Below are 24,405 nucleotides of genomic sequence, written 5' to 3'. Positions count from 1 at the left end.
CCCCTTAGACTGTCGGGCCAAAAGGGATTCGTAACAGTCCAGTTGCAGGCGGTCAGCTTGAATTTAGAAAATTCTCAATTACTTTTTTTTGCTCCATGAAGCTGCCATCTTGTCTGTTTTCAAGTCGTCTCAGTCATTGACTGAGTCAGTTCTCTGTCAACATGACATGCAGAACTTTGGGGTGAACATCCACCTGTCTCGATCAATGAGAGAAGACTGGTGTAGCAATCTGTAACTACAGTTCTATGCACGTCTATGCACTATGTGTCTTTACACCTGAAACACACTCAGACATAGTATTTAGTAGTATAGTATTAGTATTTATTTTTACCATATAACATTCTTGTTGAATATCCAGTTATCTTGAGTTTGCATTAAGTAGGGTACACTCCCCTGTATTTTAGATTTTGAAAAATAAACATTGCTTGGATATCTGAATGTTTAGCATCTGTTTGATGCTACAGAGCCATGTACAGCTTATATAAATATATTTTATTGATCCACAAATGCAGACACATTTTGAATGCATAGAAAATGTCCATATTTATTTAATTGTGGTTCTACATCAGGGCTCTACAACCCTGTTACTGTTACCCTTCTACCGTTCTGTAGGTTTTACTCCAACCCTAATCTAGCACGCCGGATTCTAGTAATTAGCTTGTTGATGGACTGAAACAGGTTAGTTACAACGGGGGTTGGAGCGAAAACCTACAGGAGGGTAGCTCTCTAGGAACAGGCTTGGAGACCGCTGTTCTACATGGTCTTACGCTGAGCCACACTGGCTTTGTTTACACAGGCAGCCCAATTCCATTAATTGGTCAAATCACATCAGTTCTTTTTCAGAACTATTCTGATGAGTCAAAAGACCATTTTGTCAAGAAAAAAAATAAAGACCAGAATTGGTCTGGCTGTGTAAATGCAGCCATAGTCCATTATCCGGCTTTGGTACACTGGCAATGCTGTTCGGCATGGTGGGCTGGTGAAGCTAAGATTATTTTTGCATATGGCGAATGGTCTTGTCCTGCCTGCGGTGAACGGCCAGCTGGATAAGACTCTGCCAAAAATGGTGTCGGGATTCTTAACCAACAACTGTTTGGTCCTCTTGCAGAAGATTTGCTGGTACTGCATGTCTCCTGGAAAGACATGGTTGTGTTAGCATTTTACACTTTGTTGAAGGGACGTGTCAACCGAATGGGACTGGCTAGCTGATGTTCAGGGACAATAAGGGGACATTTGGAACTGCTTTTGAGAGGAAAGATCAGTCAACAACGTGAATGGTCTGGGGGAGAAGGTGTGAAAAGTCTTAATAATTCATATACTGTATGAATTATTGTGTATGGGAGATTGAGGAGAAGTGGCGCCTCAGTCGCTCTCATACTCAACAATACATTTACCGTCTAAGCACAACTCTGCACAACCAAAAGCCCCTTCCTCATCTCAAAGTGCTGTCTGGAAACCTCCCCCAGTCCATTCACTTTGCATATAATTCATGTCAATAGGGGATTTTTGGAGACGTGTCTTTGTATTGTGCTTTGAGAATCTGCAGAGAGATGAATGAGGTGGTTGTGTCATTACTGTTGTAATCATACTTTTATACCTTTCGGTGTCCCTGCTGGTATCTGTACCACAATCTTGCTGTGCTCCATAACCTCCATAACAGCACTTTGTGTACCCAAAATGCTGCCCCATCAGGGTATTTTTCAGCAGGGCACTGTGGAATGACTCCAGGTAACCTGAGTTTTACAAAGAGAAAATGTAAAAAGAGAAGAGGGGTAGGCTAAATTGATTAAATGGTCTGGAAGGTACTATATGGTCCTCAGGCTACGTCTAACCACCTGTAACCCCATAACACAAACCATACAAACAGTAACCAATTCATGTTTATACCATGCTTGCTGTAAATTGAGCTATCTTAGCCGTCAGCTTGTAAATATTTTTGCCATCATACCTTCACCTTGTGGAGTTGGAAGTGCATGTTGGTGTAATTGGATTCTGTACCACCTACAACAAAATACACAACAATACACAATTCAACCACCCCATTTTTGATTGATCTCTATTAGACTGGCTAGCATAGCATACCTAACATGGATATTGTAAGCCAACAGCAAGCTGACAATATAACTAGCATCACTAAATTGGCAGCAAGATTAATATCCAAATGAGACTGGCTGAGAACCAACTAACCAACCATAAAGGATTTATAAACATTTATCATTGTTACCAACACACACAGAGTGATTTAACTGTATTGACAATTCTATTTTGTTTGTTTCCCAGACAAGGGTGGAAAAGATGGCTAATTTACCAGATTGAACTGCTCTTATTTGCTAAAGTTAGCTTTCTTACATTAGCTAACATCAGTCAAAGAATGCACTAAGAAACATCTTTACTCTGTCTAAGGTACAGTAGCTACCAGTCTAGCAGAGACTACCAGGCGAAATTGATTGACAGTGTATATACCAAAAATATATCTAAATGATTTAGGTAATGGCTTTCAGAGTTCAATGCAGGACTGTAATGTTAGGTAGCTAGCTAAATGACCTAGCTTGTCCAACTAGGCTAGCAAACAAGCTAATGTTAGGTTACCTCTAATCAATAATCTTCCATTTTTTTGTGAAGGAAAGAAATCGATGATATCGGATCACTTCACAGTTGTCATCAAAATGGATTTCCCATCAATTCAGCCTGAAAATCACTCTGATCTTGGTCACCTCATCAAATCAAATCAAATGTATTTATATAGCCCTTTGTACATCAGCTGATATCTCAAAGTGCTGTACAGAAACCCAGCCTAAAACCCCAAACAGCAAGCAATGCAGGTGTAGAAGCACGGTGGCTAGGAAAAACTCCCTAGAGAGGCCAAAACCTAGGAAGAAACCTAGAGAGGAACCAGGCTATGTGGGGTGGCCAGTCCTCTTCTGGCTGTGCCGGGTGGAGATTATAACAGAACATGGCCAAGATGTACAAATGTTCATAAATGACCAGCATGGTCAAATAATAATAATCACAGGCAGAACAGTTGAAACTGGAGCAGCAGCACGGCCTGGTGGACTGGGGACAGCAAGGAGTCATGTCAGGTAGTCCTGAGGCATGGTCCTAGGGCTCAGGTCCTCCAAGAGAGAGAAAGAAAGAGAGAAAGAAAGAGAGAATTAGAGAGAGCGTACTTAAATTCACACAGGACACCGGATAGGACAGGAGAAGTTCTCCAAATATAACAAACTGACCCTAGTCCCCCAACACATAAACTACTGCAGCATAAATACTAGAGGCTGAGACAGGAGGGGTCAGGAGACACTGTGGCCCCATCCGATGACACCACCGGACAGGGCCAAACAGGAAGGATATAACCCCACCCACTTTGCCAAAGCACAGCCCCCACACCACTAGAGGGATATCTTAAACCACCAAATTACCATCCCGAGACAAGGCCGAGTATAGCCCACAAAGCCCGCATCATTCCTTATAGCCGCAAGCCATTGGCTGCATTGGGGTAAATCTCTGGTCGGTAGAACGGTGAAATTTTCCCCCTTGTTTGTAATTAGCACAGGCATGATGACAAACATTTGTGAAAAACAAATATTTTTAACAAAATAAGTTTTGAGATTGCTGTGTGTTGTTCAATCGAAGTACAAAACGCCATCATCCAAGTTTGTGGGCATGCCCCATTTACCTTAGCGGGCGGTGTCTGCCTTCGCTATGAATGCTGAACTTTGTGGTTCACTATGGGCAGAGGAATACACAGCAAGTCAAAAATTTCAGATTTTACCAGTGAAATGCTAGCTTGTGGTTTGGATAATTGTGAAGTTTACGATAAAAATGTAATGCTGTTAATATACTGTTTTAATGACTATATGCCATGGCAGAGCCAGTGTTAAATTCTTAATAATGCTTTGAGTTATAGGTATGACATGAAAAAGCTAAGTGTGTCATTCAAGGCAGTGGATTCAAATGCCTTTTTGTTATATGGAGTGTTAAAGGGGAATGGATTGGAACAAGACTTGGTCATTTAGTTACCCTGTATTCAAAGAGATGCAGGAAGCCCATACTCTCTGAAATACTTTATTTTATTTGATCCTTTATAGCTCCTAATGAACTGTTTACTGTGAAATTATGGTTGCTTTCTGTTACTAATACATTTTTCAAGAAAACTGGCCACTACCTGTTGCATTGTTGGCAGGTAGTATAGGGCTTGTTTCAACGAATCCCAAATAATCCCAAATAAACAAAATAGCTATTATTTAGTTATTACCATTTTACATTGCAATTCATACGTACATTTTAGGTACATGCAGGACTGTAAATTCCTGTGTAAGAGCCCATGTTTCCCATAACCCATATAGTCATGTGTTTTGTGATACTGTAAGTACTGTATAATTAGTTTACTCCATCCTCCTGGCCTGAATCTGATTCAGTACCGTAAACATCATCATTGGTTGTTTATTTGGTCTTCATTTTTTAATTGGACCTTTATTTAACTAGGCAAGTCAGTTAAGAACAAATTCTTATTTTCAATAATGGCCTAGGAACAGTGACTTGTTCAGGGGCAGAATGACAGATTTTTACTTTGTCAGCTTGGGGATTCGATCTTGCAACCGGTTACTAGTCCAAAACTCTAACCACTAGGCTACCTGCTTACTCATGCTTCATGTGAGCAGGAGGCAGTTGTTTATATTGATAGTATTGTTTGTCTTTCCAAACATGTCTATTCTTCAGTCTGACTTCTACTAAAAGGCCATGTTTGATTAGGTCATGTCCCTTGATGATCCCGTTATCTTGACCTAAACATTTGTAGCATTACAACCCTGATTGTGTTGTTGAATGCTCTTTTTGAGCCTTGGCAGCCTCTGTAGGGGCCTATCTAGACACTGGCTCTGTCAGCCATAAATGTGGGCCATAACCAATGTTACTGAGGTGGTGTGATTACTCATCTGTAACCCCATCAACATCTTGTTCCCCCTTGACACTTCCTGGTCAGTGATGTCAGATCTGATTACTTGCTGTGTCAAAAGGCGATAAGAAAGTCACTCTGCTAAAAATCAATTCAGCTCAAAATTAATCTCTTCATTTTACACAATCACTTTACTACATATGTTCACACCCATGAAGATAATTCAGTTCTAGATTATATCAATACAGTGGCAAATTCAGGGAGTAGCCATTCGTAGGGCTGGAGCCAAGAAGCACAAAATACCTGTAAATACACATGCCACTGACTGTAACAATGAGTGTGGATGCTTCAGTTAAGGCATCTAGAGCTGGATTGTACCAGCATTACAAGCACAACCACCACCCCAAAACCCTCAAGAGAAGAACAAAATAACACATTTAGCTCCTCATATTGTGTTAACAATCTGCATCAAAGTAAGGCAATAGTTTTCTGGAATGTGCTTTTATTGAAGAGCTTCAACCTAAGTGCTGATCCATTGCTATTGACCCTGAGAGTGGAAAACCAGACTCTTCATATAGAATATTGGCATCAGTGATGCACTGTACTGGATGATTTGTGCTGTGCACACGTTCTAATTTTGATTGTTGATTACAGCTGTAGACAATGACAAAATACTTCATCCCTCACCCAAGTATAATGAGTTTCGACATGCAGACCTACTCCTGGTCTAACTCTCTTAAATGGGCTGTCTTTGAGAAAAAAAAAGATTGAATGGCAATCATAGGTTATTATGTGACTGTACTGTGAAATTGGGAATAGCAAGGGGGGGGGGGTTGGAGGTGATGGCTGTAGTTGCAACCTTCCAGTGCCAAAGGCTCAACTCTCCAGCCTCAACTCAAGCTCCCTCCATAAGCTCCAAATGGTTCAGCCCAACTCCTCACCCACACCAAGTCCTTGCAGCACATCACCCCTGTCCTCCGTGAACTCCACTGGTTCCCTGTCTCCCAACACATTGATTAAAATATCCTCCATCTGACCTACAAAGCCCTTCACCATCTTGCCCCCCCTTACCTCTCAGACATTCTTCTCTGCCACCAACCTACACACACACTCCATTCCACCACAGCAGGCCACCTTGTCACTTCCAGGTTGAAGCGCCAGAGCTTCAGCGACAGGGCCTTCTTCAGGGTTGCTCCTAGGCTCTGGAACTCCCTCCCTTCAACCATCCCATGTTTTTATTATGCTAATTAGATTTCCTCAGTGGTGTGGACATTGACCTTAGGGAGTTGAAGAAGGATTATTAAGCCTTGAGACAATTGAGACATGGGTTATATATGTGTGCCATTCAGAGGGTGAATGGGCAAGACAACATTTTTAAGTGCATTTGAACGGTATAATAGTAGGTGCCAGGTGCACAGGTTTGTGTCAGGAACTGTAATCCTGCTGGAATTTTCAAATATGTATGATTGAATGGTCCACCAACCAAAGGACATCCAGACAACTATACATAATGTTGGGAAGCATTCTTGGCAACATGAGATAGCATTCCTATGGAACACTTTCCACGCCCCGATGAATTGAGGCTGTTCTAAGGAGATAAAGGTGAGGGGTTTGCAACTCAATATTAGGAAGGTGTTCCTAATGTTTGGTAGACACAGCTGTCTGGTATCTAATCACTTGACATGGTAACAACGAGAGATAAACTGTTCTGCTAGTTTATTCTTGTGGGTTTTTGGTTACAATAACGTTTTTTTTAACACACAGACACATTTAATCTCCCATTAGAAGTGTTTTAAGAAATCAAGCTGTAACCTGCAGGAGCATGTTACGTTCTGCCTGTTTGTTGCAATCGACCTATAGTGTTTTATCACATGGTGGCTAAGACTGATGTGTATCCGTTAGGTCCAGACAGGATTCCTGGGGTGAGATATGCATGTGTACTAACGAGGTGCGCTACCTCTTGTTGTCACAGTAATTACCATTTCCGCAGGGCATTGATCTCAGCAGGAGAAGGAGGAAATAAAACAACAACAAAAACAACATGGCAGCCTACTTGGGCAATCCAGCAATCGACAGCCAACCCTTTCAAAGGCAATTCAGCTCTTTCACTGAGTTTAAGGAGCCTATTGACGATACCTTAAGGTGAATTACATCTATTTTGTTTTGTCAAGTGGAAGTCAAGCCCAGCGTGGAAATGGGGAACTTTTCACAGCTGTTTTTGCTCTGGATAGTTTGGCCCCTGTCTTGGTGTGTGATGCCGGAGCTGGGCTGTGTCCTGTGTCCTGACAGTTAATGATAACCGCACAGTGGCTCCTATCCCCGAAGGAGCGTTTCTACGGTCAGATGTATTTTGACGGCACTAATGAACATTTGTCTGGTAAATGTGATGTGTTGGACTTGATGGCTGGACCCAGAGTGTTTTTTTTTTTATTCCACAGAGACAGACAATTATTGTAAAGACACTAAGATGTGATCGATACCTACCACAAGTGACAAACAGTACCATCTTAATCAATGAGGTAAGGTTTGGACATAATAAGGCTGCTCTCAATGGACATTGGAACTGGCTTTGTTATCATCACATGAAGCATGGACACTCACAGACATATTTTGGTAGGCCTAAACCAAACTACAGCTTAATATGAACAATGTAGTATGTACAATGTAGTATGTAACAATGTAGTAACAATGTAGGGTTATATCCTTCCTGTTTGGCCCTGTCTGGGGGTGTCCTCGGATGGGGCCACAGTGTCTCCTGACCCCTCCTGTCTCAGCCTCCAGTATTTATGCTGCAGTAGTTAATGTGTCAGGGGGCTAGGGTCAGTTTGTTATATCTGGAGTACCTCTCCTGTCCTATTCGGTGTCCTGTGTGAATCTAAGTGTGCGTTCTCTAATTCTCTCTTTCTCTCTCTCTCTCTCTCGGAGGACCTGAGCCCTAGGACCATGCCCCAGGACTACCTGACATGATGACTCCTTGCTGTCCCCAGTCCACCTGACCGTGCTGCTGCTCCAGTTTCAACTGTTCTGCCTTATTATTATACGACCATGCTGGTCATTTATGAACATTTGAACATCTTGGCCATGTTCTGTTATAATCTCCACCTGTTACAGCCAGAAGAGGACTGGCCACCCCACATAGCCTGGTTCCTCTCTAGGTTTCTTCCTAGGTTTTGGCCTTTCTAGGGAGTTTTTCCTAGCCACCGCGCTTCTACACCTGCATTGCTTGCTGTTTGGGGTTTTAGGCTGGGTTTCTGTAGAGCACTTTGAGATATCAGCTGATGTACGAAGGGCTATATAAATAAATTTGATTTGATTTAGTAATACAGTAGGTCAGCTGTAGTTCAGTTACATGTTCAAACCTAGTCACGTTAAACAACGTCAGTGTATATTTTGTATCAATTGAGTTAGAGTTAAATATTTCTAACAGTTTTTTTAATATAATCTATATTCTTCTCTATCTTTGAAACAATAAACTTGAAATGCAGCTACTTGTCAAATGAGCCTTTAGCTGTACATGGACAGCAAAATGGAAAGCTGAGATACAGAATCGTATTGTCGAATCAAATGAGCTTCACTTGTATAGCAGTTGAAACACGAGGCTGTTGTACATATTTTGTAATTTGCAATCTAGCTGCAACTGCAATGAATAGCTCGTTCCACAGGACTGGCTCTGGAGAATAAAGCCTCATACAGCTCTGAAGCCTAGAACAACAGAGAAGAAGCTCTCATATTGTCTATCTGGGTATACATTTACATTTCTAATTTTTCTGGCTTTCAGCAGGCAGGACCACAGGCCAATGCACATGTCTCAGGCAATGACCTAACTCTTCATTAATATGAATGCTGACAACCATTACAGTTTTACAGGCTTCCAGATAGAGAGAAAAGGGGGGAGAGAGCGAGAGAGAGAGAGAGAGAGAAACTGTCCAAGAACACAAATGCCCCTCTCCTCTCGTCTCTCTTCTCCTCTCTCTCCATCTGGAACGAGTGGGGTGGTTACCTCATATTAGGAGCGATTCAATGAGGATACTTTCCCTTTCATTCCTTAATGTAATTGTTGAAGTATCAGAGCTCACATCAGGGTATGTCAGGGAAGAGGAAACCCCTTTTGTTGGAGGAGAGGAAACAGCCAAACGATTGTTCTTTTTTTGTTGGCTGGTCACATATTACACAAGTTAACCTCTTTAATTAAGAGTACTTAGCTGTGTGGGCCCGGATGGGGCAGGAAGCGACAGTTGACTCCCTGCCAAGCTGGATCGGGTTTCTCGGCTGCCGATGCTCTGAGCCAGCGCTGAATTGGAGTCTGGCTTGTCAGCAGATGCTGTGCTCAGGGATCGGTGTCTGTCTGCTAAACTACATGAGCTCTTTTCCTCCAACATAAGAGGGAAGGGGAAAAAACAGAAGATGACCGAGGAAAAAAGAAGAGAAGATTAGGGGAAACTTGTTTTGTGAGACTTTTTCTCTGATGTCTGAAACTGAATCCTTTGCGTAGCCTGTCAGTATTTTCTGGCCCAGAGAACACATTAATGTAGTATTGTCTACTATGGGGACATCATCACTAACTGAGCAGTACATCAATAATAATCAGAAGATTATGAGAGATGACCTTGACACAGCCTCCAAGAACAAGAATGTGATTTTAATATTTCAGTACTATCTGTTTCAATATGCAGAAACATAATAAATGCTTGTGGAGGTTTAAAGAGAATACATTAAAATATAAAATCAATGTCATGGTTGCAGATTGCAATTTATGTCGGAATAACGTCAGTTACGTTGTGGTCAAAAGCAAAAATGAATTCACCGTATTTGCAAAAAGCTAAAGACGGATGGAAGAGGAATGTTTTCTATTTTGTATCTCATAAGTTCCACATAATGAATCACAGTTCTGAGGCTTCAGTTCCGACAATAACCAGATCCAGCCTAGTGCCTTTACATGGTGACATCAGCATTCAGCCATAAATGAATAAATAAGTCATGTAGTTTAGATATATCTGTATTAGTTTCACCAGAGCTCTGAAAGAGATGTCTCTAATTTCAGTTGTTGATAGTGTTTTACCACTCAGAGGGAGGAGGGATGATGACTCTCTTGTGAAACTTTCCACTACAAAAAAATGACAAAATATAATTTTCTTTTAAGGAAGAAGATGAAAACATTTCCAGATATTTCTGTGGTTTTAGTTTTTTCTGCTTTAGTGTAGATTTCATCAAAGTAGTAACAAACGATTTGCTCATTGAAAAGTTTTCATTCATCTTTAGTAGAGAGTAGAGCTGTGGTATTTACAGCTGTTTTTGAAGATTTAAATCAATGATATATACCCATTGATTCTTGAAGACTATCACTTACAGTTTAAATACTTCATGCTCTTAGCGATGAGACTGGTTCCTAACAGGGACGTGAAAGACTGGAATGGCCCCATGTAGAGTTTCACTGTTGTAAACTACAATAAAAAAGGGTCTTTTAAAGTTCAAATTTATTGGGTGTCTCATTGGGTTAACAATTGTTTGTCTACATGATTCCAAATGACCCCCTCACCTCCCCCTTCAAAATGCAGTGCAATGACTGAAATTACACAATCATATCTGTTGCAATTTAGTCTTTATCTATAATGAAATGTGAATGGTATTTCTGGGGGTAGAAAATATGGGCTGAGGGTACCACCCGGAAATAGCACCTGCAGATGTCACAAAGCACTACTGAGTTTGCTCTACAACATATTTTAGAGATCTGAGGGAGATTGGACAAGAAAACAGTGACAGCATTTCATTGATCTGGGATCCATCTCCACCATATCAACTGCAGTTTGGTTGAAGAGAAATATGCCAAAATTTTGATTGATGGTAAGTAACCCTTTTTCCTAAATTTACCACAAGTTTCAATAGCTATAGTCTTGGTCTGTCTGCATTGTAGACTGCTCGGATGCACGCACGTGCACGCACACACACACACACACACACATGCACACACACACACACACACACACACACACACACACACACACACACACACACACACACACACACACACACACACTGGGTTACAGCCCAGATACCCCCTTGTCACCGCTCCCATATTAACATCCAACCACATCCAACCCGACACAGATTTCCTTCCTCCTACTAATCATTCCATGTGTTTAGAAGTGAAAGATGTGACCTTCACAAAAATATCCATGGATGACAATAAGACATGCAAGTGATCTGCTGATAATCGACCTCTAACAACAGTCTAACAAAACACCACCTATCAGATAATCAATTGTTGTTCAGCATTGTAACCTACTGACTGCTATGTTTTGCATCTTGAGATGTTTAGCAGCAGCAGCCTCATTTAAACGATAAAGCACTGTGAATCAGTGCGTCTGCTAAAGCACTCAGTATCAGCTGGATCCGTGGTCTGCCGTTCTGAGAATTCTATTCCCACCTGTGGCTCATTATTTGCCGCCAAGCATGGTGCACAGCCTTTCATATTTAGATCTGTGGCTCATTATTTGCCGCCCAGCGCTGTGCGCAGGTTTCCATATTTAGATCCTTGTCCATTTCATCTTTTAAAAAGATTAGTCCAAAGGAGCAACAGACAACATTCTCTGACTCTGTCACACGATGGACGGCTAAGATGCAGCTATCTCCACTGACTTCCTCTCCTCTCCTCTCCTCTCCACCATTATTCAGCCCCAAGCTGTGGAAGATTGGACTACAGACTAGTTCCACCTCTATACTGAGTAGGTGTTAGGGGACGTTGTCGATGACAGAGTTCCAGCTTTTGTTATGATTTAGTGTTAGTTTTACAGTTTAAAGCAAGGGATTGAAATAATATAGTAGCATTTAAAACATGCTATTTTCACATTTTGGTGCATTGGGATACATTAAAGGGGCGGCAGGTAGCCTAGTGGTTCGAGCACAGGGCCAGCAGCCGAAAGTTTGCTAGATCAAATCCCTGAGCGGACAAGGTAGAAAATAAAAACCTGTCCTTCTGAACAAGGCAGTTAACCCGCTGTTCCCAGGCCGTCATTGTAAATAAGAATTTGTCCTTAACTGACATGCCTAGTTAAAAAATAAATAATTAAAGGCAGAATAGCATAGGTTTATGAGACCCACATTTTTTTATAACGTGTTGCATATTGATAATGAATCTTAACAATATTCTTAGAAAGTATTAACATTACGAAATGGGAAAATGTATGATGATATAAGTGTAGCAATAACAGTTTTGAGCGTAAAATATGAAATATCTGGCTCATTCATTTCCTCAGCAGTGGATTTTTGTTTTCTATCTCTAGTCATGAATGTTGTACAGAAGGTTCAAAAGCCATCAGTATTTAAAGCTTTCCTCGATAGGAGCCATGTCAAATGTAGTCTGAATATTATTTTACAATATAGGGAAAGACAGATACCTAGTCAGTTGTACAACTGAATGTCTTCAACTGAAATGTGTCTTCCACATTTAACCCAACCCTTCCAAATCAGAGAAGGGGCTGCCTTAATCAACACCCATGTCTTCAGCACCCTGGAACAGTGGGTTAACCGCCTTGCTCAGGGGCAGTACAACAGATTTTTACCTTGTCAGCTCAGGGATTTGACATAGCAACATTTCAGTTACTGCCCAATGCTCTAACCACTAGGCTACCAGCCGCCCAGTATACAGCTACCCTTGGACTTTTTCTAGATTTTGTTACGTTACAGTTGTATTCTAAAACTGATTTTAAAAAATAGAAGTCTTCGGCAATCTACACACAATTACCCATAATCACAAAGCGAAAACAGGTTTTTAGATAATGTTTTTGAAAATATCTTGTTTCCATACGTTTTCAGACCCTTCGCTATGAGACTCGAAATTGAGCTCAGGTGCATCCTGTTTACTTTGATCATCCTTGAGATGTTTCTACAACTTGATTGGAGTCCACCTGTGGTAAATTCAATTGATTGGACATGTTTTGGAAAGGCACACACAGGGTCATAGTTTACAGTGCACGTCAGAGCAAAAACCAAGCCATGAGTTTGAAGGAATTGTCAGTAGAGCTACGAGGCAGGATTGTGTCGATGCACAGATCTGAGGTAGGGTACCAAAAAATGCCTGCAGCATTGAAGGTCCCCAACAACACAGTGGCCTCCATCATTTTTAAATGGAAGAAGTTTGGAACCACCAAGACTCTTCCTAGAGTTGGCTGCCTTACCAAACTGAGCAATTGGGGAGGAAGGGCATTGGTCAGGAATGTGACCAAGAACCTGATGGTCACTCTGACAGAGCTCTAGAGTTCCTCTCTGGAGATGGGACAACCATCTCTGCAGCACTCCACCAATCAGGCCTTTATGGTACAGTGGCCAGACGGAAGCCACTCCTCAGTAAAAGGCACATGGCAGCCCATAATAGAGTTTGCCAAATGGCACCTAAAGACTCTCAGACCATGAGAAACAAGACTATCTGGTCTGATGAAACCAGGATTGAACTCTTTGGCCTGAATGCCAAGCATCATGTCTGTAGGAAACCTGGCACCATCCCAACTGGTGGTGGCAGAACCATGCTGTGGGGATGTTTTTCAGCGGCAGGGACTGGGAGACTACTCAGGATCGAGGCAAAGATGAAAGGAGCTAAGTACAGAGAGATCCTTGATGAAAACCTGTTCCAGAGCGCTTAGGACCTCAGCCTGGGGTGAAGGTTCAACCTTCCAACAGGACAATGATCCTAAGCACACAGCCAAGACAACACAGTCCTTGAGTGGCCCAGCCAGACTGGACTTGAACCCGATTGAACATCTCTGAAGTGACCTGAAAATAGCTGTTCAGCAACGCTTCCCATCCAACCTGACAGAGCATGAGAGGATATGCAGAGAAGAAAGGCACTGTAATCTAACATTTTCCCAGATTAGTTGATGTACAGTAAACCCAACTACAAAGGTAAAATATAGCCTTTAATCATTACTTCAGATTTTCCCACACACTTACCGAATCGGAAAGGAATGTGATCATTTTGTAAATGTACGGAGAATCCCGGCAGAGGTTTTGGGTATGTATGTGGCAGTAAGAGAGACAGCTAGAGCTCTCAGATCTTGGCAGTGTGGCTGTCTGGGCTGCATTCCAGAGGGCCCAAAAATGCAAAAGAATTCCCAAAGTCGAATCCTTTATTAACAGTCCAGCTCCCTTTCTGCCATCTCCTCAGACGGATCTGGTTAAATAAATCCAGCCAGGCAAATATGATTATTATAAAAAGTGTTTAATGGGGTTACTGATCTAAATTCTATTGAATATACAGTATGTTGAGGAAAATGGAAGCGGAAAGACTTGCGTCCTTTCCGCATTCAACATATTCATCACTTTGGGGAAAATTGCTTCATGTGTCTTCACTGAAAATTGGTTCCCTTTAACAACTGGCTGACAAACTAGCAATTTGCCACCAAATGGTGTTTCTTGTTTCAAATGCTGCTCATTTTCCTCTCCTTCATCAGCACAATTAGATTACTTTACGTCAATGGATTTATTTTTTTACCAGTCCAGAACCTTCCTGCATTTTCTATGAAGCACTGACTGAATTGAACAATTTGAATGTCTCATTATGGAGAGGCCAATGTTCTATAATAAATCATAGTAGCAATATTTGATAATGATGTCATATCTCACGCAACACATACTATTTGGTTTTTAATATGTTGCCTAATGATTTGATTAGGTATTTCAATATTCTTGCCTAAGGGAAATAAAGTGCCTGATGTCGTTTCATAATTCCGTAGTTCCAGTGCCCGGGGATAGGCAGGTGGCTAGAGGCAGGGTCCTGGAGTGTAACAGGAAGGTTCCCATGTGTTCCGGTGACCCTCGTCCTGCTGCTGTGCCCCAACAACATACCCCTGTAGGGAATAACTTCGAGGTAACCTCTGGGATGTACAGGCCAAGTAGGAGGGAAACTTAACATATTGCTTAATTTCCTAGGTTTAGGTTACCCATGTAACATGCAATGTACTGTATATGTTGTTATGGTTGTACACCAAGCACCCAACTTCCATCTTCTCCCAGGTCTCTCGTACAAAAAGTTTTTATCTCAATGAAACCAACACAAATACAGTAGCTAAAGGTTATATATATAAAATAATAAACTGTACCGTCCAGGTGTTTCCTCAAGTTTGTGCCAATTACCTTCCAATGTGGGATCCTCAATAAGCTCCTTGGGGAGTTGTAAAACAGAGTGCAGTGTTCACTAAGACAGATGATTTACCTGAAGACAGATGATAGCCGTGTTGTCTCCACTGAGTCGTCCGTTTGAAAAGTCCTCTTGATTCAGTAGTGGCCGCCCCCGCTGCTTTGATACGGTTGCCTGGATACAGAGTCCACCTGGACTAGCATATGGTCGCAGCATTCTGAGCTTCGTGTGAGACGACCACACTGCCAAAACACTCTCTCTCTCTCATTCTCTCTCTCTCTCTCTTTATTTTTATCTATATTTATCTCACATACTCTCTACCTTTTTTTCCAGCTCCACACTCACTATATCTCCATCTCTCCTTTCCCTCACTGATATCATTGTTAATAAAAATGTAATGAGGTGAAGTGCATAGTATGTAAAACTTAATAGGAAACACATACCTTATCCCTGCATACTCCTGGGTAACACAGCAACATTGAATTACAGAACTGACTTTATACAAAACTGACCTATGATTCTAGGTGATGAATTGACGTTTTACACTGTAATTAGTAAAGGTATGGACAATGTAAAAGGCAGTTAATACAATATATTTGATTTAGCTTTCTAGCAAATGTTATTCCCTAGGCTACATAGGTTATCTGCCATACAGCAGCATCGGGGCCACTCAAGCAACACAGTGAAAATGAGTAGAATCTTCACCCCCCCCCTTCTCTCTCTTATGGGAGTCAATGCATGTCAACGTCTCTTGAATGTCTTCATTCTGTCACTGATGAGGGCTGGCCTCCCTGAATTCAACACTAATCATTTTAACAGCCACTCTGAGAATAGACACGAGGGCCTGACGTTGTTACAGTCACAGCCTGTGAAAACCACTCTGACAGGCAGACAAGTGGCCACAGAGCCGAATTATACGCAGCGTAATGGATGGATCACACAACTACTAACTGACAGGACAGAATGTCAGAAAAAAAAGAAAAGCCACATTTTTATTTATCCCTTCTTTATCCCGGTAAGTTGACTGAGAACACATTCTCATTTACAGCAACGACCTGGGGAATAGTTACAGGAGAGAGGAAGGGGGATGAATAAGCCAATTGGAGGCTGCGGATGATAAGGTGGCCATGATGGCCAGATAGGGAATTTAGCCAGGAGACCGGGGTTGACACCCCTACTCTTGCAATAAGTGCCAGTCACGACACCCATTTAACGTCCCATTCAAAAGACAGCACCCTACACATGGCAATGTCCCCAATCACTGCCCTTTGGTATTGAGATATAAAAACAATTTAGAGCAAAGGAAAGAGTGCCTCCTATTGGCCCTCCAACACCACTTCCAGCAGCATATTTTCGCCCATCAAGGGACCGAGCAGGGACCGACCAGGACCAACCCTGCTGAGCTTCAGCGGCAAGCCAGCAGTGGGATACAGTGTCATTCAATTGTCATTAAAATCATGACTAATTGAATAGATGATTTAATGCCAGTGGATAACAAGAAACAAGAAACAAATGTTATGGTGACCATATAAAGTTAACATACACAGTAAAGTGTTCTGGGGTGGCAGGTAGCCTAGTGGTTAGAGCATTGGACCAGTAACTGAAAGGTTTCTGGATCAAATCCTGAGCTGACAAGATACACATCTGTTGTTCTGCCCCTGAGCAAGGCAGTTAACCCACTATTTCCTGGGTGTTGAATATGTTGATTAAGGCAGCCCTTGCACCCCTCTGATTCAGAGGGGTTGGGTTAAATGCAGAAGACACATTTCAGTTGAAGGCATTCAGTTTTACAACTGACTAGGTATCCCTCTTTATTCAAGCAGGCTGTGAAACTCTACTAATGGGAAACTTAAAAAATATATATATAAATTATGGTTTTAATTAGTCAGACTTTTCTTTTAATTATCCTGTGTTTTGAACTAATTGCCAATTAGTATTCACAAATATTCACAACGTTTGAATTATCTGTAATTGAACAATTGTCATTCTTCTAAAGTGGAAAATAAATAATAGGACCTGATTTGTTCTTAACATAAACAGAAATTAGATTTAATTATTCATTATTAATTAAGAACTTAACTCAAATTTTAAGTCATAAGTTATACAGAATCGGTTGAGAGTTTCAAGTACCTTGGTTTCAACATCACCAACGAACTATCATGGTCCAAACACACCAAGACAGTTGTGAAGAGGGCACGACAACACCTTTTACCCCTCCGGAGACTGAAAAGATTTGGCATGGGTCTCCAGATCCTCAAAAAGTTATACAGCTGCACCATCAAGAACATCCTGACCGGTTGCATCACCGCCTAGTATGGCAACTGCTTGGCATCTGACTGTAAGGAACTACAGAGGGTAGTGCGTATGGCCCAGTACATCACTGTGGCCAAGCTTCCTGCCATCCAGGACCTATATACAAAGCGGTGTCAGAGGAAGGCCCAAACAATTGTCAAAGACTCCAGTCACCCAAGCATAGACTGTTCTTTCTGCTACCACACGGCAAGCGGTACCGTAGTGCCAAGTCTAGGACCAAAAGGCTCCTTAACAGCTTCTACCCCCAAGCCATAAGACTGATGAACAATTAATAAAATGGCCACCCGGACTATTTATATTGACCCCCCCTTGTTTTTACACTGCTGCTACTCGCTGTTTATTATCTATGCATAATCTATTTCTTGAACTGCAATTGTTGAAGAGTCAGGCCAAAGGGAGTGGTGAGTGAAGATGGCCTCTGGGGTCGTTATTCCTTATGGTGAACTCTCTGGTAACTGTAGTAACCCCGGGGGGAGGCAGATACAAGGCAAATACAAACACCTGTAACCTTGACACAGTCACCTCTGTCAGAACTAACTGCAGGCATCTGTCTGATACACGGACAGGGTCACAGACACAACCATTCAAACACACACATACAGTACAACGTGTCATTTTGAGCATATATTAAGTCATCTGACTCTCTGCCTGTCTTTTTGTACTTCCCAAACATTGGCTGAAGGAAGTTGCAACAGATGATACTCCTAAAATGAATAAACCATGACCTAGTCTGAATCATTTAACTGAATCACTATCAGATTTCATCTGGCCCAGGTTTGAATAATGGAGACTGGTCCCATAGTAAAGGTCACAGGATATTACCTTTCATTTTGAGCTATAATGTGTTTTCCTCAATGTGATACACTTCTGTGTGTGGTTGTGTGCATGTGTGAGTGTGTGTGGGTGTGTGTGTGGGTGTGTGTGTGGTTGTGTGCATGTGTGAGTGTGTGTGTGTGTGTGTGGGTGAGTGTGTGTGGGTGTGTGTGTGTGTGTGGGTGTGGTGTGGGTGAGTGTGGTGGGTGTGTGTGTGTGGTGTGTGTGTGTGTGTGGGTGTGTGTGTGTGGGTGAGTGTGTGTGGGTGAGTGTGTGTGGGTGTGTGTGTGTCTTGACTCCATCCATATCATACAGTTCAAAACTTTTGGTAGTGAATTACCATTTACCAAAATGAGGACTGTTATCCATATGCAGAAAAAATGTACATGCCAGTGCATATTCCCCTAGCCTAGTAGTAAATGTACATGTTAATGCTTTGTGTCACTATTACTCAGCTCAGGCCATGTACAGGCACTCACATTATACCCCTCCACCATGCATCATTCACACTCCTGCAGCAACAGACTCTTTGCACTCAATTAAACAATCAATGCCTGAATGTAGAACTGCTGAAATTAGCTAATTATACAAGAACAGTGATTAGGATGTGAAACCAACAAGGCGACGTAACTTGGATCAGGCGTGGGAGTCATCTACGTCAGAACTAATTCACTCACCATTCACTCACTGTATTTATCCTAACAGAAACGGCTCCCATGACAGTTTATCTGTCACATAGAATAGGTGTAACATATGAACTAATTGCAGCCTGGAATAGATGTCATATATAATATACAGACAGTGATGATCTGTAATAGTATTGAGGCACACCTACAGGGGTGAAACTCTGTGTGAGTGGTTAGCGGTGGTGTGGTGTCTCTCTGTTAGCATTTAGCGGTGGTGTTGTGTCTCTCTGTTAGTGGTTAACAGTGGTGTGGTGTCTCCCTTTTAGCGGTTAGCAGTGGTGTGGTGTCTCCCTTTTAGCGGTTAGCAGTGGTGTGGTGTCTCTCTGTTAGTGTTTAGCGGTGGTGTTGTGTCTCTCTGTTAGTGGTTAACAGTGGTGTGGTGTCTCCCTTTTAGCGGTTAGCAGTGGTGTGGTGTCTCCCTTTTAGCGGTTAGCAGTGGTGTGGTGTCTCCCTTTTAGCGGTTAGCAGTGGTGTGTTGTCTCCCTTTTAGCGGTTAGCTGTGGTGTGGTGTCTCTCTGTTAGTGGTGGTGTGATGTCTCTCTGTTAGAGGTTAGCGGTGGTGTCTCTCTGTTAGCAATTAGCGGTGCTGTGGTGATGAGAGAACGCCACACAGCAGTTCCACCAGCAGGTGTGTGACAGGTAGTTTGGAGCAAATGTATTGGCCTGGTTATAGTTCACTCCTGGACATCTTGTAAAAGTGTCACTGAGCCAGATTGCCCTGATGGTTTGTGGGTGCTGAAAAGGAGGAGGGGAAGAAAGAGGAGTATATAGAGAAAGAGATTGCCTCCGGTCAAACTCATGCCAGATTGAGGTTGCCAGGAAAAGCCCTGTAGTTTAGAGTGACTGTCTAAAATATGTATTTATGGCCGATGGTGGATGTGGCGATTCTTTACACACTGTGACTTTTCACAGGACTGTAGAATTAAAGAAGCGCTAACTCCACACTTCAGCGCCAGGCATGCCTCTAATTAAGATTACTTTATTGGTCAATTGCACAAAAGACACACAAACACACAGACACATAGATTTTGGAGCGGTGCAGGGATAATGCCACACTGCGACCCAGGGAGTGGTTGTTGTGGGAGATTAAGTGCCTTGCTCAAGGGTACAACAGCAGGCAATGGTGTCTAGGATTTGACACCAGCAACCCTTCTCACAAGATTTTAATCATCAGATCTGGGATTTGAGCTGGCAACCCTCCAGTCACTGGCTTGCCTCTCTAACAGCTAGGCTACCAGATAAATATGGCTGAGGTAAGTTGAACAGAAAAACAAACAGGCACAATAGATGGTTTGACTATCCTGTTTACCCTTTAGGTGATGAGCAATTTTCTTTAGCATCGCCTCAAAAGTGAACATTAATGTTCAATATTCTTCTGAAGCTGATTACATTCTATTTACACTGTTTTCACAACTTGGATTCATATCCACTGGATGAATGAACTGAATAGTGTTATTTTCTCTATCCCCAACCAGTAGCATTGGCACAATCGATTTGAGTCAATGACAATCTATACTGCGACTCAGTGTCTCCATCCCGCTCTGTTTTCCCCTCTCTCCTTACTTTGCTCCTCAGAGAGTCTTGCAGTCTGCCTGTTTTCCCCTCCATTGGGTTGTCTTGTCAGTTTTAGCCAGCCTCTGTCACATGTACTGTCGTTACCTCTCGCCGTCAATATTAATCTGTTCTCTCCCCAGTTCATCCTACAGTACAAATACAGGACACTCTGTCTCTCCAATAGTGGAGGCTGCTGAGGAGAGGACGGCTCATAATAATGGCTGGAAAGGAGTATAATAGCTGGAATGGAGTGAATGGAATGGAATCAAACACAAACCATTTAATACCCTTCCATCCAATCCATTCTAGCCATTATTATGAGAGGTCCTCCCCTCAGCAGCATCCACTGCTCTCCAATTAGGCTCCATGAGAGACCATTTAGACCATGCAAGTGAAAAGCACAGTGTCTCGAAAACAGAGTAAAATAGCTGAAGCTAAGTAAGTGTGTGTGCATGTTTGTGTGCGTGTGTGTTAATGAGCGCTTTAATTTGGTGACACCCAGGGGATGGATATGTACTATATGATGTTATTTGAGTCCATTCCTTTTGCATTGGAATAAAGACAGAACTATAATCAATAAACTCATGCATTGTAATCAAACCCAAATGCGGTTCTTTCTTCATCTGACACTGGTTATCACTACAACGCAGGTATACAAACTCACACAAACACATTCATTTACACACACACACACATGCACGCACAACGTTTCATTATCTCTGAGTAGGTGAAGAATGACAGCACACAGCTCAGAAACTTTCTCAGAACATTCAATGTCATAACTTTAATTTTGATATATGAGACTACAGCTTGCATCCAAAATATGAGGTTAGTTCCTCACGACTCAATTGCAATACATTTATACATTCTCTGTGGAATTATGGGAATCAAAACACCCAGAACATTTGGCACCTACTGTAAAAGCAAAGTGAACAGAAGGCGGCTGCCTCCTCTATAACGCACTACACTAAACAAACTTGAAGATGTACAGTAGCTGCAGCAGGAGGTCTTCAACATTGAAAGAAGTGTTTATCATCCATGTTATTATAAAACCTTTACTGAGCCGACCAGAGCAGTGAAGGAAGTTCACTGGACTTTCACACGCCATTGCCTCTCTATCAATTCAATTCAATTCAATTTCAATTTAAGGGCTTTATTGGCATGGGAAACATGTGTTAACATTGCCAAAGCAAGTGAGGTAGATAATATATAAAGTGAAATAAACAATAAAAATTAACAGTAGACATCACACATCTCTATCTCCTCTCGCTCTCTCTCTCCCGCTCTCTCTCTCTCGCTCTCTCTCTCACTTTTGTTAGCTCACTATGGTTGCTCAGGTTCCGTTTTTTTATTACATTCTAGGTATATGGCCACATTGTTCTAGTTATTGGGTCTTTACACACTGGATTCTGTATTTCCATATTTCAGCTTAATTTTTAACAAAGAAAAATAATCTCAACAAATGTTTTCTGAAGTGCTTCCAGTCTTTCCTAAACCTATTCTGACGTACATGAAAAACAGAGACAGCTTTATGAATTCTGGAACAGCATTCAACCCATTCATTACATTCATGTGTTGTAGCTTTCAGGTATTCCATCAGCACTCTAGATGACATTCCACAATCAAATAGCAGAAACAAGTCTAGTCTGTATTTATCACAGTATGTTAAGCTTGTCTTGAGGCGCTCTATTCACTAGTTGTTTTGTTTTCCAAAGTTATGTAGGAAAAATAGGAAACACAAACCATCTGGCTTCTCTTTGCTTCTGTGCTCCTGTGAACCATGGTCATTTCCTGAGAAAGATGAAGTCGCCCATGTACTGGCCCCAGAGTATAGAGCTGGTGTGTTACACTCAAATGGTCAAATCTTGATATATTTCATAATGAAGAGGTGAAACCTGTCTGTTTTTGGGACACAACAAACATGCATTCATTTAGTCTGCGTTTATTCTCTTTATGACCCCATGCAGGAATGTATGGTCCGACTCCCAATGTTTACATGCAATAGATTTCGAATTCTATGCTAAACATAGCATCATCAAAAAGAGAGCCAAAGAATCAAAATAGTTCAACAAGCCTGAAGCACTGTTAAAACAAACAATGACAAATATGAATGTATTTCATTTGTCTTTGGATGACTTTGTGGATACATGCTGTAGAATAAATAGATCATGCTGTTGTGTATAAGAATATGATTTCTGCATATACTTTAAAAAAAAATGTAGTCTTATCAACTATATTCCATTCCTGTACCAAACTTAACCTCTAGCGTCGAGCAATCCCGTATCCGGGAGCGTAATCATAGCCTCAAGCTCATTAGCATAACGCAACGTTAACTATTCATGAAAATCGCAAATGAAATGAAATAAATAGCATAGCATTAAGCCTAGCATTCAGCAGGCAACATTTTCACAAAAACAAGAAAAGCATTCAAATAAAATAATTTACCTTTGAAGAACTTCGGATGTTTTCAATGAGGAGACTCTCAGTTAGCCTGTTAGGGCAAGGTGAGACGTCTGCGTCTCACATAGCCTACAGGAAATGGAAATGCGCAACGCCAAATGCTAATAGTACTCGCTAAAACTCAAACTTTCATTAAAACACACATGCAGGGTACTCAATTAAAGCTACACTCGTTGTGAATCTAGCCAACGTGTCAGATTTTTAAAATGCTTTTCGGCGAAAGCATGAGAAGCTATTATCTGATAGCATGCACCCCCCCACAATACCGGAAAAAGACATAAACAAAGGAATTAGCGTAGCCGGCGCTACACAAAATGCAGGAATAAAATATAAAACATTCATTACCTTTGACGGGCTTCTTTGTTGGCCCTCCTATATGTCCCATAAACATCACAATTGGGTCTTTTTTTCAATTAAATCTGTCCATGTCTACCCAAAATGTCCATTTATGAAGCGAGTCTGATCCAAGAAAAAGCAGCTTTACAAAACGCTACGTCATTTTTTTAAATTAAAAAAGTTGCTGATAAACTTTGACAAAACACTTCAAACTACTTTTGTAAGACAACTTTAGGTATTTAGTACACGTTAGTAATCGATCAAATTGATCACGGGGCGATCTGTATTCAATAGCAGCAGTTCTTGAAATGAAGCTCCGTTTTCTCTCTCTCAAAAGTTCAAGATGTGCACTTGATGACAGGAAGTGCCTATTTCTCATCTGACCAAGGATTAACTTCGAAGCAAATTACAGTACTGGCGACATCGTGTGGAAGCTGTAGGCATTGCAACCTCATCGCTATCTATTTTCCCTTGCCATTGACAACACAGGCAACTGGCGGAAGGATTTCATTTTTTTTTGTGAACAGTTTTCCTTGGGCTTTTGCTTGCCCCTCATGCTCTGTTATAGTCACAGACATGATTTAACTAGTTCTATAAACTTCAGAGTGTTGTCTATCCACACATACTAATCATATGCATGTGCTATATTCCTGGCATGAGTAGCAGGACGTTGAAATTTTGCGCGATTTTTAACAAAATGTTGAAAAAAAAGTCCCGAGCAAATGTTCAGTTTTTCCAAAAATATTATTTGTGTAGGAGAAATCGCTCCGTTTTGTTCATCACGTTTGGCTAAGAAAACCCCCGAAAATTCAGTCAATACAACGCCAAACTTTTTTCAAAATTAACTCCATAATATCGACAGAAACATGGCAAACGTTGTTTAGAATCAAACCTCAAGGTGTTTTTCACATATCTATTCGATGATAAATCATTCCTGGCAGTTTGGTTTCTCCTCTGAACCAAATGGAAAAATGCACGCAGCTGAAGATTACGCAATAATTTCGACGGAGGACACCAAGCGGGCACCTGGTAAATGTAGTCTCTTATGGTCAATCTTCCAATGATATGCCTTCAAATACGTCACAATGCTGCAGACACCTTGGGGAAACGACAGAAAGTGTAGGCTCATTCCTGGCGCATTCACAGCCATATAAGGAGACATTGGAACACAGCGCATTCCAAATCTGGGGTACTTCCTGTATGAAATTTCATCTTGGTTTCGC

At 41.6% G+C, this 24,405-nt stretch overlaps 1 long non-coding RNA gene across 1 annotated transcript; it reads right to left on the bottom strand.

Moving 5' to 3' along the window:
- Positions 1 to 336: 336 nt before the first annotated feature.
- LOC112263966 lies at positions 337 to 2,757 on the bottom strand. The gene is made up of 3 exons (XR_002955561.1): positions 1,949 to 2,757; positions 1,598 to 1,733; positions 337 to 1,133 (listed from the first exon to the last, which is right to left on the bottom strand). It is a non-coding gene; the product is annotated as an uncharacterized LOC112263966 (long non-coding RNA).
- Between the last annotated feature and the right edge of the window lie 21,648 nt (positions 2,758 to 24,405).

Source organism: Oncorhynchus tshawytscha, linkage group LG12, assembly GCF_018296145.1.
Source record: "Oncorhynchus tshawytscha isolate Ot180627B linkage group LG12, Otsh_v2.0, whole genome shotgun sequence".
NCBI classification, from domain to species: Eukaryota; Metazoa; Chordata; class Actinopteri; order Salmoniformes; family Salmonidae; genus Oncorhynchus; species Oncorhynchus tshawytscha.
Note: the sequence above shows the minus strand (reverse complement) of the source record. Positions and strands in the feature narration are given on the sequence as shown.